General features: G+C 37.9%; 1 non-coding gene across 1 annotated transcript; it reads left to right on the forward strand.

Moving 5' to 3' along the window:
* The first annotated feature begins 7,499 nt into the window (after positions 1–7,499).
* LOC111724754 lies at positions 7,500–7,603 on the forward strand. The gene has a single exon (XR_002772991.1). It is a non-coding gene; the product is annotated as a small nucleolar RNA U13 (small nucleolar RNA).
* The last annotated feature ends 11,417 nt before the right edge of the window (positions 7,604–19,020 follow it).

Genomic DNA, 19,020 nt, shown 5'->3' on the forward strand with positions numbered 1-19,020 from the left:
CATCTCTAAAATTAGAACATTGTGACAGGTTTCTATACATCTTGGTCTTCATTAGGGAAAAAACTGTTGAAAGCTCTCTGAGTTATTGAATTAATAACATAATTAATAAATTATAAATGAATTCATAATTTTTGTCTTTTCTCTTAATATTGAATATACTCACTCAACAATTCTGTTGTGCCTTCATCTGTTTTCAGCTTTTTGCCTTCATGACAAAACCATGAGAAGTGCCCTTACCCATATACCTTAATTTGCTACTACTTTTTTTCTATGAAAGAGACCAACAGAATTATAAATATGAAGTATTCGAATGCTTATTTTTTTCATTATTTTGGGTTAATGTGAGGGTACAAGTAATTAAATTCCATAGTTTGCATTTGTACGATCAATATCTGATTTGAAAGTGTGTCCTAGACCCAGGTACTGTGCCGTATTCCCCTGCAACGTACTTTTCCTTCTCCCTCCTGCTTGAATTTCTCTGAGTTTTTCTCTCATGTGAGCATGTAAGTGTTAATCTACTTTGTCTGATTTGATACTAGATACATGTGGTGTTTGCTTTTCCATTCTTGTGATGCTTTGCTTAAGAGAATGTTCTCCAATTCTGTCCAGGCTGTGGTAAAAATACAGAATCTCCATCTTTTATAAGCTGAATATTGTTCCATAGTACACATATACCACCATTTATTAATCCATCTATTAAAGGGCACTTGAGTTATTTCTATGTCTTTGCAACTGTGATTTGTGCTGCTATAAACATTTGAGTGCAAGTGTCTTTATGACAGAATATCTTGGGATTACAAGATCAAATATTAAATCTTCTTTTAGTTCTTTGAAGAATCTCCATACTGCTTTCCATAGGACTTGTACCAGTTTGCAGTCCTACCGACTAAAAGACTAATAATGTAATTCTTTTTGTAATGAAATTTCTAATCTCATTAGTTTTGTTAATTTGGATTTGAAAAAGCCTGAAACATTTATAACCTTATAGGAGACAAGTGGTTTCCCAAAGTATTACAAACATCTGGAGAGTTTGTTAAAACAAATGTCACCTCTAGAGATTGTTTTTGTGACTGTCTATATCCCGTGATAATGTTTATTACTATCAGTCTAGAAGTTATATATGGTGATATCTTATTATGCTTTAATTTGCACTGCATTGAGTACTAGTAAGTGTGAACATTTCAACTTTGGTCATTTGGATTCACTCATTTGTATGTTGTTTCTTATATCCTTTGCTTATGTGTTTTCTGTTAAATTATTTGTTTTTTTTCCCCCTGCAATTATCTCTCAGAGAGCATCAGCTATTTGCCACATCTCTTCATGTAATCAGGTATTCAGAAGAGTTTTATTCCTTCTCTTTCATTCTGCTGATACAAATATTGAGGGAAATGTAGATGTATACCTCCTTTCCACAAGAGGAAGGGGCATGCTTCACTTTGAACTTGAAATTCTGCATTCTTAATTGAATATTACAGCTGAAGAATCTTTTCCTATGTGCCTTACCACCTTACTAAAAGAAACCAGTAAGTTAAGATCTACATATAGTTCTCCTATCTTAGATGCAAAATAAAGTGAGGCAACATCATTTATCTATTATGTGCAATGAAAGTACTTGTGAACTTGTGACAAGAGAAAGTTTATTATTAGATACCCAGTCATGAAGTTCTTTCACGGGGGGCTCACAACTGGAACAGCTCCAATAACAGAGTGATTACTGTGCATGATGGCATACTGTGAGGGCCATTTTCTCATGTGCATTTATGGTCATTACAGCATTCAGGACAGCATTTTGGACTTGTCACATGCTCAACTAATGAATATATGTTGTACTATGAATTTATGTACCTTTCAGGGTTAGAGATCTTGTAGAGATTGGAAATCTATAGCATACAGGTTATGACTGAGCCTATATATCAAGTCTGCACTTTACAAAACAGGGTTTATTATATGTGTATGTCATAATTTTACAGCCTTTCCTTCATACCACATTGCACAAGAAAGATGGTTAGTCAGCTCTCCAATCTGCAGGTCATTTCCCCCAAACATCAATTCAAACTAAGAGCATTCTGGGAAGAAGAATGCGGGGAGTCTGGAAACTGAGTTCTAAACCTCAAAAGTGATTCAGATTATGTTTTGTCTTCAGGGACAGACAGGGACAGAGTTGGAGGCATGCACAGTCTCAGTCAAATTCCCATCCCCAACATTGACCATTCTGAGCAGTGGCTTCATATTATGATGGGGGTATAACCAAGTTCAGAAGCTGCCAATAGTTTGTGGCTCTTAAGTCTGGTCACCAAGGACAGAAATCCCCAGACATCTGGGGACTTGTGGTTTTATGGGATCTGTACTTGTCAATACTGCTCTGAAATGATTTCATATCGAAGCAACTTGCTGAACACTGAATATGCTCCTAGTATGTGAATGTCCATTTCATTTGTTTTGTTTATGATTTTCCTCATATTTTGTCCAGGAAGAAATTGAAGGCTATGGAGCCCATAGTTTGCAAGATTAATTGCTTGCAAATAGTTGCAGTGGATTTTGAAAATGGCCAAAATGCCTTGCGACTTCTCCCTTGAAGAACTGGAGTCTGTTTCCCCATTGCTGAAATCTGAGTTGATCTCTGTCACTTGCTTTGTATCATAAAATGCAATACACGTGATGCTGAATGACTCCCAACCCCAAGATATAAGAGGCCTTTTAGTTTCTGTTTCTGTCCCCTGGAAACCCGGAGGCTGCCATGTGAAGAAGCTCAAGATAGCCAGCTCGATGATGGGTTGGCTCAGAAAAGCCTATAGCCCCAGGTGACAGACCAATTCACAGAAACAGAACCACCTTACTCAACAGGCAAGTGAGCACAAACAAGACCAAAAGACTTGCCTAAACTCATCAAATTACTGACCTTGGAATTTTAGGCTAGGTAAACAATTGTGCTGTATCCATTAAGCCTAAGCTTAAGCCATTAAGTTTAGGGGGTGGTGGTGGTGTTTGTTACACAGCAAAGTCTGACTGATACACAAGTGTATGCATACATATATATAAACAGGATAATAAGGAGTGGTGAGGACTCTGTATAGGTGATAAATGCACATCTACAAGGGAATTTCAAAATAGATTTTAATAATGACTCTATTTGACATAGGAAACACATTTGGAAGTTGCCTATCAGCCAAGAGCTTTTGCTTTCTAAACTAGCCAATTCTCTCCTTCTTACAACTGAGAAAATTGGTCCAAAATATGACTTACTCAAATTGCTATAGCTAGTTCATGCCAGAATAAAAATAGAATTTGACTATTCTAATATCATATATAGGACCTTTTCTTCAACAGGAGGCCAGCTTTTCTAACTTAAACAGGCATAGCTTGAAGATAAAAAAAAAAAAAAAAAAGAGTAGCACAGAACTAAAATTGTTCATCTTTTTATGAAGGGAGGGTCTCTAAAATTTCTTTTAGAAAATGGTTTCAGTGAGAAAGAATGAATCTTGTAATATAATTGTGAGAAAAATATTCTTAGAAAATGTTTCTTTGCGCTTAAAATTTTCTGTCCACATTACCCTCATGCAACAATTATATTTTTTGTGTGTTCTGGAACTCAGGGACAATAACAAAATTCTCAAAGTCTTAAAATGGAGGGAGGATGGTCCTGTTACATAACTCTTTGAAAAGTAATTCCTGTCAGGTTTCAGAAAGAAATAATAAAACCCACACTATATGTTCCCTGAACACATAATGACACCTTTGTAGATGTGTAAGTGACACCTTTGTAGATGTGTAAATTACTACCTAGGGTTTAACTTAAATTACCTATAAAATAAGTTTCATCACTGATGATTTGAATCAGATCATAAAAGATGAACAGATACTTTGACAGGTATCAAACATTCAGCAACAAAAAAATGCAAGCTGAAGATTCGATTTTCATTCAATGAAGTTAACACAAACTAAATGATTTCTCACACAGTGTGTTTATTCAGTATCTCTGCATAGGGGTTGACTCCTGTGCTCACACTAGAAGCTTCTCTTGCACAAAGCCATTAAATAGGGCTTAGGAAATGGAAGGATTTAACTTAAACTGTCCATCCTAACAAGACAGTGTTATGATTCTTAAAGCAGTCCAAGAGTAGAGTTATTAAATGTAATTTAAAAATCAACAAGGCATTGGCATCCTTCTGCATTTAGCATCCACGCGTTGTGAAAACCCTCAGGAATGCCTTTTGGAATGTGAATGCAAACAAGCACACATAGGGTGACACTGGAGAAGCACTGGGAAGGGAACATGGGGTGGCAGGCACGAGGCAGAGAAAAAGAGCACAGCCCAATTCCCATTACTTAATAGACACATTGTGAGGCCAGGGCCTCCTGGGAGCCAATCACCAGCTGACAAAATTAGATTCTGAATCATGCTTTGTAATTCTTTCTAATGCCAGCCAGGGATGAGAGTCTGCCCTGGGAACTAGGCACTCCCAGGACTTACCCCCACCCAGCATTCCTTATCAGCCCCCAGCCAGCTGTCAGTTGTGAGGTTGCTGGACAGAGTATTTAATTCTCAAGGTTGTGCATTAATATTCAAATTCTTTCTTATCCATAGACTGTGACTTAAGCATGAACGTTTTTTTTCCATCTCCACCCTCTTTCCTGCATGAATTTCCTTCCATAGATTTTACCCAGAAACCTTGGAATTGAATGGCTGTAAAAAGGAGAGCCATTTACAAAGCTTACCGCAGCCAGTTCTTCTGTCACATAGGCAGATTCCCAGAGCAATGCTCTTTATTTCCCAATTACAAAAACAAATCTTACTAAATAACCTTTAAAATACATCTCCATCCCCAAGTCCTCCTTTCCCCTTAAGATGATGTCTGAAGTCGTTGGCAAGTAAACTGGAATTAGTTACAGTGGAAACAGAGTTATCAGAATGTGGCCAGATATCTCCCACTGCTTCAGATGGCCCTCATTTTCACACAAATGCCTTGGAGAGTACAGACATGAGGGGATTTACCAGGTGAAACTTCTTAAATAATTTCAATGACAAAAATACCTGCCTATTCATTCGAAACCATACAACTGAAAAATACACATGGGAAGAGGCAATTTGTGCTATTTTGTGTCAGAAAACATTTCGGCCTCAATTATCAGACTAACTTAAAGAAAACACGATGAGTTTGGGTTTGGTCTTTAATGACTGTGAGCGTTTATTATCCATGCAAAACATCTCAGTGTTCTACTTAACTCTGCGTTTATGGGATAACTCACAGCCCAATGCAGGCAAGTTCTCTTCACTGAATTAAATAAACATTTATTTTGGCAAACTGTGCGCAAAGCAATTTAAAGGATGCAGAGATCTGAGGGGGATATCTGCTATCATGCATTTTTTTATTGTAAGAAGTTAGATAGCTCTTTTCCATATTTCTGTCTAGACCAGTTACTAGTTTTATAAAAGGTATTTAAATTCTCTAAGTGTCAATTTCATAATCTCTAAAGCAGTAACCTCAGCCAGTCATTGTTAGGCTTCAAGAAACCAAATCAAGTGCACTACAATTAACATACTGCCCAAAACACAGTAAGAAAACAAAATTATATTAATAGCTATTCTGATAGGGAAGATAAACTTATCTTTCAGAAAACTAGTGATTTGAGATCAGATGCTGGAGCTCAGAGCCAGGTTACAGAAGCTTGGCAAAGCCAGTGGGGTAAATCGTTCATTTATCTCAAGTGTTTGTTACACTTTTCCTGTCCCTGGCCCTCTTCCCTGCTTGAGAGACATGACCCAGGTAGCCATGCCCACAGGGTTACCCACAACCCTGACCTAGGCACGTCCTTTCAGGCAAGTCCACTTCCCACCTTTGCTTAGAACTGACCTGACATGTGTGCCCTGGACTCAATGTTCCACTTTCTTTAATGTTAATGTGATAAAATAAACTGGGACCAATGGGTTGTGTATCATCCCTTGCAAGTAGCAGATGCCATTTTACACGTCTCCCATGCCACTAGGCCTTGATTCTAAAAGACAACGATGGCAGGAAATTTAGGCACCTGGATGATCTCTTAGGCAAGGGAAGAATTGTGTGCCTCTTAAACCACACTGGAGAGCAGGTATCCATTCATCCATCCCACTTATACATATAATGTGGCACTGACATCTCATTTTTTAATAATAGAAGCTAACTTGTAAACCTAATGGTCCAAACCCAGAATAGACAGAATTATCTCACTTTTTCTAAGCACATCCTCCTCTAACTTAGTTGAGGCATAACAATCGTTCTGTTATAGAATGTGACTTACAATGGTTCTCTGCTTTCTTCATGGTGTTATCATATGGAAATGTTAGTGGAATTTAATTATATAACTTGAAATACATGACATTATACCAAAACCAGTCAACTTGCCAGCTAAACTGCAATCTTTACTAAATCCAATTATCAGTCTCCTTCCCTGCCTGCACCTGCATGTCTGAATGTGGATGGAGAAAAGACTGTCCTCACTTTCATGATCAACAACCATATGTGATGCCTCTATGCCACCAGAAAATCCACTGTGTTTTTCTGTTCTACTCATTTTGTATTCTTCTCCCTGCTCTCTAAAACACTCACACTTTCTCTGCCATCTTCCCTGTTAACTGATAACCTTGCTCCTATCGTGGAGATTAGAGAAGCAATCAGGTGAGACCCCATAAACTCTCACTTCTGCATCTACCCTCAGACCTGCCTGTGACCCACAGAGTCTGTCTCTTTCCCAGTGAACTACAAGGTGCTGATCTCAGGCTGCCTCCCAGGGGGTCCTGCTGTAGCAATTCATCCTCCCTTCTTTCCTAACATCTATTGTTTCTCTTTTGGGGATCATTCCTATCAACACAGTCAGGCTCTTAATATCTGCCATCATTACAAAACAAAACTTTCTAGGAAAGACCTCAGAAAAGATCCCCTTTTCTCCTTTCAATTTAACAGAAAATCTTTTAGAACGAGATATCTATGGCTCTATCGTATATATTTTTTTCTTTCCTGAAGCCACTCCAAACTTCTGTTCTTCATACTCTACTAAAGTAGTTATTAATGATCTCAACTTTGCTAAAGAAAATCGTTAACTCTCATCTAATCAGCAGCAGTTGATTATTCTCCTTTTTGAAACACCTACTCTGGGCTTTTAGGATGTCAAACTCGCCTGGCTTCCCCACGCTCCTTCCATACAGATTTTCCCACTTCCTCTTCATCTTCCTAAACTCAGACTCCTTGGGTCAGTTTTTAGGACTTTTCTCTGTTGTATTCACTTTTTGGTGATCTCATCAAGTATCACAGCTTTAAGTATTCCTAAGCCTGGACCTCTCCCCAGAACTCTCGGCTCACATAATTCATTATCCTACTAAATTTCTCCATTGGGCATCAAATAGGCATTTGAATTTAATATATCCCAAAATTAAACATCTACTTTGCCCCACCCAAACTTTCCCTTTTCTTGTTCTTCTCCATTTCACCTTTCTAGTTGTTCATATTAAAATCAAAACAAGACAGATCCTTTCACAATTCATAAGCCTGATGATTGGGTTTTCAGGTGCATGTGTGAGATGTGCCTCCCACAAATCTTCTTATGATGTTGGCATGCTACCAGTCTGACATGAAAAAAGAATAATAAAATAAAAACAAGACAAAGAAAAAAATACCTTTCAGTTGCCCTTGAATTCTCTGTTCCTCTCATGCTCTATATCTAATCTGTCAGCAAAGTCTATGGGTTCTCCCTTCGAATTAAGAGGATCCAAATAGTTCTTATCACTGCTATCACTGCCCCACAATCTGACATCTTTTAGACCCTCTCTACTCTTTCCTATATGTTCTCTAAACTGCCCCCTTGCCTTCTGTCTCCCAGTTTCAACTGTGAGAAACTCTGACAAGATCTTGAGGGAATGGGGAGAGGGAATTCGGAGGAGTCATATCCCTTGCTCCTACCTTGGCACCACCTCAGGCTGGTGTGTCTCCATTGAAAGTTCCTATTCTTCACAGGTCAGCCTACTGAATGCAATTTACTCCTTCCAGATTCTAGTGAATCTTACCCCCAGTCCCTTCTGGTCTAGAAGTGGGAATAAATCCTTTGATCCTGACAACAGGTTATCATGCTATCTGGGGGGGGCTGGGTTTGAACCCACCACCTCCAGCATATGGGACTGGTGCTTTACTCCTTTGAGCCACAGCGCCACTTTATCATGCTACCCTTTGTAGTTTAGTTATCTTTATGCCAGCTGCACCTTTGTAAATAGTCAGTTTGGGAAATAAACCTTCCTTGCATTATGCTCATGTGAATATGGCACCTGCTTCCTGACTGAGAATCTGAATGACAGTAATTACCACTGGAAGTAGCTCCAAGAAACTGACTCTTAAAATCAGACTCCATGATTGGGTTGCACCTACATCAAAGGGGGAAATGGGATGAGGAATATCCAGAACAAGGGATGGCAACATGATCCCTCCACTTAGATTGGGACACTGCACAAGCCCTGGGACACTGAGGGGCTATCGTACTTTGTCACTGTGGCAATATTACTGATTATAGGGATTATGAGGTCATTTTTCTTCTTTTTATTATGCTAGAAGATAAAAACAAGGAAGAAAAAAGTTTAAAACTGTGTGCATGACATTAAAGAAACATATTGGAGAGAAACAGATTGGAAAGAATTCTTTATCCTCTGTAGTCACAATGCAAATATGGTTGAAGGGTTACAAAAGTCACAGGGTTGCCATGCTTTTTAAATACTTCACCCAACCAGATCTCATGCTGTGGGAATATCAGAAAAGAATCGAAAACTTGAAATACAGGATTTAGACATTTGGTATACATAAGGCTAAGAATCTTGAAATGCCAAATTCTACTGAATTTTCATATCACAAAAGGCGGAAGAGTAAACCAAAATATTTGTCATATGTCTGAGCAAGTTGCAGAGGTATGCCACCATCAAATTCACCTCTTTGGCTTGTGGAAATAATGACAATAACAACAAACAGGTAACTCAAGTAGAATGACAGTAAATTATCGACAACTTATGATAACCACAGATACAGGCACAGGAGAGTTCATCTTTCTGCCTCAAATCATCACTAATTCCCACACCTTATGGCAGAATCCCATTGGCTATTTGAGTTTTTGTCTGTTTCTTCTAAACCCAATGAGAATGGCCCACACAACACAGATGCAAATATTTCTTTCTCTTTTTGATTAAGAAAGAACCTTTCCTCAGGGCTAAGAGAATCTTGCTATTCTCTGTCATAATCTCTAGTGAATGTGATCAACTTGAAATCCTATAAACTATTATGCTACTCCAATTCATTGATGACATTATATAAATCAGACCTAGCAAGCATGACACAAAATATTCTCTTTTTCAATTTATATCAGATTGATGTGAGGGTACAAATGATCAGGTTACATTGTTTGCTTTTCTAAGGTAATGGTCAAGTTGCAGTTGGGCCCTTTACCCAGGGGTCATGCTGTATGTCCTTACATTGTGCCCATTAGGTGAGAGCTTACCTAATGGAGGGGTTACTTTTAGCTCTTTGAGGAGTCTACCAACCTCTTTCCACAACAGCTATATTAGTTTGCTGTCCCACCAGCAGTGTTAAAATGTTTCCTTCTTTTCACATCCACACCAGCATCTGAAGCTTTACAACTTTGTAATGTGGGCTCTTCTCACTGAGGTTAGAAGAACCAGAAAAAAACTCAAATAGCCAATGGAATTCTAAAGAATAAAAAAAACCTAGAGGCACCATATTACCAGACTTCAAGTTATACTACAAGTCTACAAAAATAGCATGGTACTGGCATAAAATGTTCTTTAGATACTTTAGCAAGGCATATGCATTCCAGGTTGTGAGAGACTTTGAAAGTTCAATGCCACTCCTTATAGGGGACCAGCAGTGTGGGTTGCACCATACTCTTTTTTTCTAAAGTGAGAGTCAAAATTCTGCAACTTACACCACTCATCTCAAAGGGAGAGAGTCAATACTTGAGAGATCTCTTTGGAGTTTTGAAGCAATACTTAACACCTTTGGATGTGCTTGTCTTGTATTGATAACCTATAAGACTACCAATTTGAAATGGAACTCAGAGTGCAAAAAATGTTCTGTAGGTAGTGGAGGCTTTGATATAAGCTGCACTACCATCTGATCATATGACCCAGCAAGATCAATAATAATTGATTGTCTGTGGTAGAGAAAGTTGCTGGATGGGTCTTCTGACAAGCCTCAAATAAAGAATCTCCTGCAAATGTCCAATGTGTTGGAATGAGGATATGCTCCCCTTTGCTCATAACTATTTTCTGTTTGAAATACTATACAAAATGGATATGGAAATTATGAACCAACAGTGTGGTTTCTCCTCATGTCAAAGCTGGTCTTGCTATTATCACTTCTAAGTGTAGTAAACAAGAGAGGTGAATGCTGGTAATATTTCACTATTCCCTGCAGACCCCAATCACCTACCTGGTGCCAGTTGATTATTACACTGAAGAAAAAGAAAGCTTCCAATGGATAGATGTATGTTTAGAATATAGACTTCCCTTCCCTGCCCACCATGCTTCGGTAAGCACAAGAATTTGTAGAATTAAAGAATGCCCTATCCATTGTCATGGTATACCATTCAACCTTGTCCCCAAGCAGGGGATTTATTTTATAACAAATGTAATGAGTCAATGTATTTACACTCATCACAATCTGGCCCATCACCCAGAATTACAAACATGGGATGGCCAGCTGAAAGAGCAATAATAAAACTTGGATTACTGGATGCTATATTATAGATGGAGTATCTATCTCAAATATGTGGCAATACTTTTTTAAAACTTATCATGAATATATGCATTTAGGAACTAAGTGGTAAAATTACCCTTCTCGCTATTATGTCAATAATTCACTTGAAAAACATTTTCTTCTCATCCCACAGCCTAAGTTCACTATGTTTGAAGATCCTGGGATCCAACAGGGAAGTGCTTTCACCAGTAAAAAAAGATCGAGAATTCAGTAATTTGGAAACTGAGGCTTCACTGTGCTCATTTGGTACCTTGTAATAGTGAACCAACAGGTAGAGAAGATAGCCCTTATACTAGCCCAGATGGGACTGTTCCTAGTCACCTTAAGGGAAATGAATTGCTGCTACAGAATGAAAGCAAGAGGATTGTTTTAGGGACACACATATTCAGGGGTGCCTGTTAGAACTTCTTTACCCAAAGTTCTTGACCAGTGGAAAATTGTACAACTCAAAAAAGATAAGACCACCAAGGGCTTGCAACTTACACAAATGAAATTTTGGATCATCCTACCTGGTAAAGAGTACTGACTATGTACATGGTGCTGGTCAGGAGTAAGGGAAATATGCAATGATTTGTAGTAGGCAATCATGATTACCAGTTTGGGCTCAAGATCAATTTCAAGTATAGGAGCAAAGACTGCAGTAGCCATGTTTTATGTTATTTAATTTTTAGTCTCCTTTTTTTTACCCTCTACCTTTTATGAAGAACATGAGTGGTGATTACAGCTTAGATGGCAAGTAGGGATAGCTTAGATGGTAGGGGGATAACTGCCTAGACAACATCCACAGTGACATGGTGTCTGGTGGGATTTTGAGCATTTCCTGTGTTAAAGACACAGATTTTTCATCCAAGGACAAGGGGAGTAGACCACGGTAGATCTTTGTCTCTCCAGATCAGTATGCTTTCTGTCCCAGCAGCCAAACCTCATAAGAACTTCAGTGGTCCCTTGTCCTCTGGTCTCTGGTTGGGGTTAGCCAATGGAGAGCCTCAGTCTTTACAGGGTATGGGATGAAAGGAGGAAAGTCACATAAGGATGTCTATTGTTCTGGCTCCCTCTGTGAGGTAATCACAGGATATCTGCATTTCTCCTCCTCTTAAGGAGACCGTCTCTATACAATTTTCTCTTTCTTTTTGGGGGGGGAGGACAAAGTCTCATTTTGTCACCTTTGGTAGAGTGCCCTGATATCACAACTCACAGCAACCTTCAACTTTTGGGCTCAAGTGGTTCTCTTGCCTCAGCCTCTGGAGTAGCTGAGACCACAAGTGCCAGACACAACACCTGGCTATTTTTAGATTCAAGTTCTCACTCTTGCTGAGGCTCTACCAATTTGAAATGGTACTCAGAGTACAAAAAATGTTCTGTAGGTAGTGGAGGCTTTGGTATAAACTGCACTAGTTTGACACTATAAGTTTCAAAGACTTATAAGTCTCAAAATAAGTCTCAAGTTTCAAAGACTTAAAAGTTTCAAGACTATAAGTCTCAAACTCCTGAACTCAAGCAATCCACCTGCCTTAGACTTGCAGAGTGTTAGGATCACAGGTGTGAGCCACTATGCCTGGCCCCTAATTTTCTCTTTCATCAAGTTATGATACTATTTCTTCCCTTATCTCTTTTAGGCTAATCATAATAAGAGTTACTCATCCTGGGTACAGGTACTACACTATCTTTTGTGGCTCTTCTACTCCCCATCCACACACTTTGTAACTAACTTCTTTATAAAACAAACAAAATTCTTTCTTTTAATTACCAATATTTGCTGTTGGGGCCTGACTGACACTTCCCTCTGGTCTAGTCCACCGTTGTCTCTACCAGAATTATTTGAATAGTTTTGGAACTGGCCTCACGTCTTTTCCTCTTTCTTGCCTCCAGGAATTTTCAACAAGTCAGACAGAGCAATCCTTTTAAAAAATAAATGAGATCCCAATACTTGTCTATTAAGACTCTTCTAAAGGCTTCCCAATTCATTCAGAGTAGAAGCAAAAGTCCTTTCATTGGCCCACCTTTCTCCTCACCTCCTACTCTTCTCACCTTCCTCCTCACCTCCTACTCTTCTCACCTTCCTTCATTCTGCCCAGACAGTAGGAGTTCTGCCAACAGTCCCACCAGGTGCCAGCTGCTTCACCATGGAATGCCTGGCCCCCAGGATCTGTCTGGCCCTTTCCTTCATTGCCTCCACACCTTGCTTCAAAAATCTTTTTCTCTGAGTGACCTTCCTTGACATGGTACCTAAAACAGCAATCCTCTTCCAGGGTGACCTATTCTCCACCCCCACTTATCTTTCTCCTAATCTACTCTTTATCTCATTTATTTACCCTATTTATCTTGTTTCATCTCTCTCTCCCTCTGAGATGATATAAACACCAAAAGTGCAAAGAGATTTGTTCAGAACTGTTACTCAACTTCTAGAAGTGTGTCTGTCACGTATTAGGCACTCAATCAGTACTTGTCGTATTAATATATTCATCCATTCCCAGTTCACAACCAACTTTTCTGGCTAAAATATTGATTGAGCACCTAATCAATCGGAATTAAATTGTCAAGCATCTTAGTTTTGAGTTATGAAAGAAACATAAAGGCATTTACTTCTTTTTTACAAAAGAATAGCTTGACCCCATTCGATCACCCACATTAAGGACTAATCTTAGCACCCAATTACTTATCTAGTTTCCAAAGGCCAAATACCCCTTCCAGAAGATGATTTGCACCTCAGCTTAGGCTGATAAAATGATCATGCCTGAGATAAAATATAATTTTATAAAAGGAAGTGAGATTGTTTAAGCAAAGGCAGCATCCTTTAAATTCATATAAAACCACTGCACTATCAATGTGAAATGAAAATGCAAATTTAGAATTGAAATGAAAAAACAAGCCTCATTATTCTACATTATAGAATTATAAATATCCAAATCTTACAACTTCATTTGAAGTGGATGCCCTTGCTTTATACTTAAACTGAATTTGAAGGCTTTGAAGAAAGAGATGAAACTTTCTTTTTTTTATTTTTTATTTTTTTGAAACAGATTCTCATTTTTTCACCCTGGGTAGAGTATCGTGGCATCATAGCTCACAGCATCCTCAAACTCTTGGGCTCAAGTAATTCTCTTGCCTCAGCCTCTTAAGCAACCAGGACTACAGGCACCCACCACAACACCTAGCTATTTTTAGAGACAAAGGTCTCGCTCTGTCTCAGGCTGGTCTCAAACCTGTGAACTCAAGCAATACTCTACCTCGGCCTCCCCAATGCTAGGATTACAGGTGTGAGCCACCGTGCCCAGCTGAGACGAAACTTTCTACTATTACAAAGTCTTTATCTTTCCTATAAAAGAAACTGCAAAAAAATGTTCACAAAAATAAACTGATTATCAGCAGATGTGTAATTTACAAATACCCCAGACCAGATGTTTTCATTTACAAACGCCATCTTATAGTCCACTTTATTCCCGTTACCCCAAAGCCTATCATTACTAAAAGGTAACTCCATGAGACCTGTGCTTACTAGTGGAAGCAAAGGATTATAACATCAGAATTGTTTAATATTTCAGGTTTGGATTTGATTAGGTTCAGAAAGATGAATGTGCTTTTGCACAGAGAACTAGACAGTTAAGTAATTGACCTTGGCTTCATGAAAACATAACAACTTCTATAAAGTGAAGGCTGTAACTTTATCCACAATATCACTGGGAACTTTTTTGTTTTAAAAAGAATAACTTTTCTTTATAATCAGGAGAAAACCATAAAGTAAATATATCAGTCCATCAAACACTTCCTGGAAGTGTAATGCATTAGGAATAGTGAGTATTTTAAACACTGAACTCATGACATTTACTCTATTATGTGGGCCATATCCTTTTGGTGGTTAGTGTTTTCCTAGCATTATGAGAAAGTTATGTGTATTTTCAATGGCCTTGTTCAGCTAAATGGTTTTATTTACAAGGTGACCTTTAGAATAGGGAAATGACCATATTGCATATTGAACTATTCACATGTGGCAGATACTTAGTGAGTTCAGGAGAGTTGACCATTCTTGAGGCTCTGAGAAAGGATTTCAGTCTAACAAGTGAAAATATACTTTCATTTACCAAAAACACAACACAACACATACCAGGAATTTCATCAGTGTGATATGGAAAGTGCTGATATCTGAAATATTGTGTATAATTTGGTCATAAATCACAACAAATTTCCAGTTTAAACAGGTACCAGTAATCTATGAAGTGTTTGCTAAAATGAATAACATTTGACTTTGTGATTCAAAGATGATTTGATATGCAGTGGGCTGTATCAGTCCCTGACCATTAGCTGAAAGCTTTTCAATACATATCACCATAGTAAAGACACAGACTTCTAGGATACCTACAAAGGGGAAATAGACATACAACAGAGCTCTACGGTTGAAGGCACCCTGCATATTCAACTTGATGCAGTAATATGATGATTGTAGATTTTCTAGTCAGTGATGCAGTGCTCAATGTAATACAGTATGATGATTGGCCAAATACTAACCATTCTTTCAGTTCTCATTAAATCACGCTACCAGCTAAATCACATGTCACTAGTCATTGTTAGAGCTGCTCCAATGAAAAAGTGTATAGGTAAGCATTTTGGAAATCTATAGCACCTTAGAAACATAAGACAGTTCTCTGATTGTTTTCATTCTCTTCTTCAATAATGTGAATTTATGGTTTTTGAATTTCCCTTTTCAGGTTCTTTCTGAAGACCAATCCAAACCCTTTATGTCTATCTCTTGATGGTAAGCTAGGCTTTGGGACAAAAGACCCTGGAGGTATAGAGTGGGAGGTAGTGACTTCCCAGAAGATCCTATTGTAGAATTCATCGAAAAAAAAAAAAAAAAGATGGAAAAAAGATGGAGATAAGAAAGAAATGCTTCCTTTGAAAAATAAAGAAAAGAAACATAAAGACATGACTGAGCAAAACTCTTTTAATGTGTCTACTGTGCATACCTTATACAAAGGCAAAACAATGCTTAGGCATTCTCAGGAAGCTGGGTAAAGGGATTTCCCCAATTCCTCCCCCATGTCTCTGTCTCATGTTCAGATGTTAACAATACTTTGGTTTCCAAAATCCAAACTACAGACCTTACTATTTATGGTTTATTTACTATCAATCTTCGGTTCATAGTCCTTTTTAACTTTCACACACACATACACACACACAGATTCTCAAAGGAATTTACACACGCTAAATAGTTCCTTAAAATAGCAATTTTATTAGTTTAGTCACATAAAGAAATCAGAAGCACATGGATTAATTTACCCTTCAAATATAATATATATGCTTTAAAAGTACTCTAGAAAAAAATAATATATTTGGTCAAATGTGTTTAAGTTTTGTTAAAAGATTTATATTTGAGAAATATTTGAAAATTCAGTATCTCTCCATAGCTGAAAATTTTTCCTCAATGGAATATAACCTAAAGAGAATGCTAACCTTTAGCAAAGGACAAAATATTAAATTAAATATGTCCTGTGTACATTATACAGTAAATATTGGCTCTATCCAGGGTGAACACAGCTTTAAAGGGACATCCACTAAGAGGTAAACACTGTGCTACACATTTAGAATATCCATATGGAGAAACTGTCAATTCTGCCTCTAAGGTACTTTTAATCTCACAGATTTTTAAAATGCAGCTCCATGTCCAAATTGTATCCATCTCCTAACCTCTAATCCTTAGAAGCAAATCTAAAATGTTGACCTGATTATGAATTTATTATTTCAAATTGAGAAGGCCATCAGACTTAGTCAGGAGGCAAATACAGTTGTCTTTGTGTGAATAGGTCTAGGTCCTCAGTAATTTGAAGACTAGCCTCACCACCCCAACAATTCTCAGATGTATATAAAAGAAAAAAGTCAGAAAGATTTAAGATCAGAAGATATAAAATAATATCAGAAAGCACTTAGAGTTACGGTTCTCAAACTTTGGTGAGTAACATTTTTGCCTGAAGAACTAATAGAGATGACAGAGACCTAGCGTTCCTGAAGTAGGATGGGGCTTGGATCACTGAGAATCCCTGACTTAGAGTTGATATTTATCCCTGGCCTGAATATTTTATACTTATGATCTATATCTAAACTGATACTTATGTAGGAATCAAATAAAAGAGAGTGCATTTGAAAGAATTGATTTGAAAATAATCTGAGAATTTAACTGATTGAAAATTTTAACAGGAAGTAATTTGGCACTTCTGCTTAGAAGAAGACAAAATTAAGGTAGTTGTCAGCCATAGTAAAGATGTGCAATGAATATAAGAATGTAACATCTTGGCTGGCTGCAGTAGCCCGTGCCTGTAATCCTAGCACTTGGAAGGCCTAGGTAGATGGATTGCCTGAGCTCATGGGTTTGAGATCCAGCCTAGGCCAGAGCAAGACCCTGCCTCTAAAAATAGCAGGATATAGTGGTGAGCACCTGTAGTCCCAGCAACTTGGGAGGCTGAGGCAAGATAATAGCCTAAGGTCAAGAGATTGAGGTTGCTGTGAGCTGTGATGCCACAGCATTCTACCAATGATGATAAACTAAGATTCTGTTTCAAAAAAAAAAAAAGAATGTAATATCTCATATACAAAGTAGCTTGAAACATTGATTAAGAGATAAAATAGTCAATAAAAAACCTTGATGAAACTGGTGTTTGGGAGAAAGACATATCATTTGAAAGCCATTCTTCCTAGTACTTCCTGAAAATAATTTTAGATGTATATATTAAAATATTTTAAAAAGGAAAAAAAATGTCAAAATAATATAAAGTATGGGAATGTACATGGATGGCTTTGCAATGGAAAATAATCACAAAAAATAAAAAGATTTGACTACTGACAGAGTTAAAACTTTGGTGAATTATGAGAACATCATTAGGAAAATTGAAAGTCATCAATAAATGGAGTGTATGATAGGGCACTATGCTTGCTCAATGCCATTTCTTCCCCTAAACTACCCTTTTTTATATACCCCCACCAACCTCTGACAAATTCTTTAAAGAGAAATTTTCTCTTTCTTCCCGTACTTCTTTCTATCCCAAGACACAAAAACTCCTTTCCTACTTACACTTCAGCAGTTGTTCTCAAATGTTAGCATGAATCAGAATTCCCTCAGGGCTTTCTACAACTCAGATCTTAGGGGCCCCGTCCCTGCATTTCTGATGCAGTGGGTCTGGAATGGGCTCAAGATTCCACATTTCTAACAGGCTTCTGGGTGATGTTGGTACGTGGGCCACACTTTGAAAATCAGAGAATATTCTATCACTATGGTAACAGAGCTTTAGTCACTAATGAATCCTGTGGTCCACTCTCTATCGTCACTTTACTTATTCTCTCAGCATCCCTGATCACACTTTTCCACTGCCTCCTTTTTGAAAATCTCTCCTCCCTTGGTTTCCATGGCATTGGTTTCAAACTGTTGTTTATAACTCATAACTCTCACTTATATACCTGGTCTATAAGCCCTTCTGTAATCTAAGCACCATTGACAATATAACCTTTGCTTTTATTACTTTCCCTTTCTGTGTCTTACACTGGCTTCCCTCCAAAACCTGGCAATCCAGGTTCTTTTGGATAGCTTGTCTCCCCTTCTCTGTCTGACAAATTCCCTATTTACCCTTCAAGACTCAGCTCAAATGGCACGTTCATTGAGAAAAATCCTGCCAGATGGAGTTAGGTCTCTGACTTTTCCCAGCATTTCATAGGTAACTTATATGGCCCCCAAGGCATGTAAGCCTAATTATTTGTTGTTTCTGTATCAATTCCATTAAAATATGAATTCATCCCAAGACTATTTCATATGCAAGAGCCTGATACAGGGTTGACTCAAGGACACTGCCAGTGTTTACTGAATAAATCAGTTGGCCAAAAGCACCAAGCAGTAGTGGTAAGAACAGAATGCTCAGGTCCAATGTTTAGGGCAGAACTGTTTTCAGATCTATCTGGTTGCTGTGCTACGGAACGCATTTCTGTAAAGACCAGGATCTAATAGGACCAGGACTGATTAACTCATTTTGTAATGTACCTGAAACAACAACACCAACAAGAAGGTACCATATTTTGCCATGAATAGTGCATATATTTTTGCCCAAATTTTTGAGGGAAAAATAAGGATGTGCATTATACATGGATGGTACTAATTCTGTGTCTATATGAATTTTTTAATTCTTTTACTTATGCATTAAAAGGGTAACTATATGTTATAAAATAAATGCTGAAACTTCTTTGTAGCCCCAAAATCAAGTAC

This window comes from Otolemur garnettii, unplaced genomic scaffold, assembly GCF_000181295.1.
Source record: "Otolemur garnettii isolate 467f Iridium unplaced genomic scaffold, OtoGar3 scaffold00025, whole genome shotgun sequence".
Classification (NCBI taxonomy): Eukaryota; Metazoa; Chordata; class Mammalia; order Primates; family Galagidae; genus Otolemur; species Otolemur garnettii.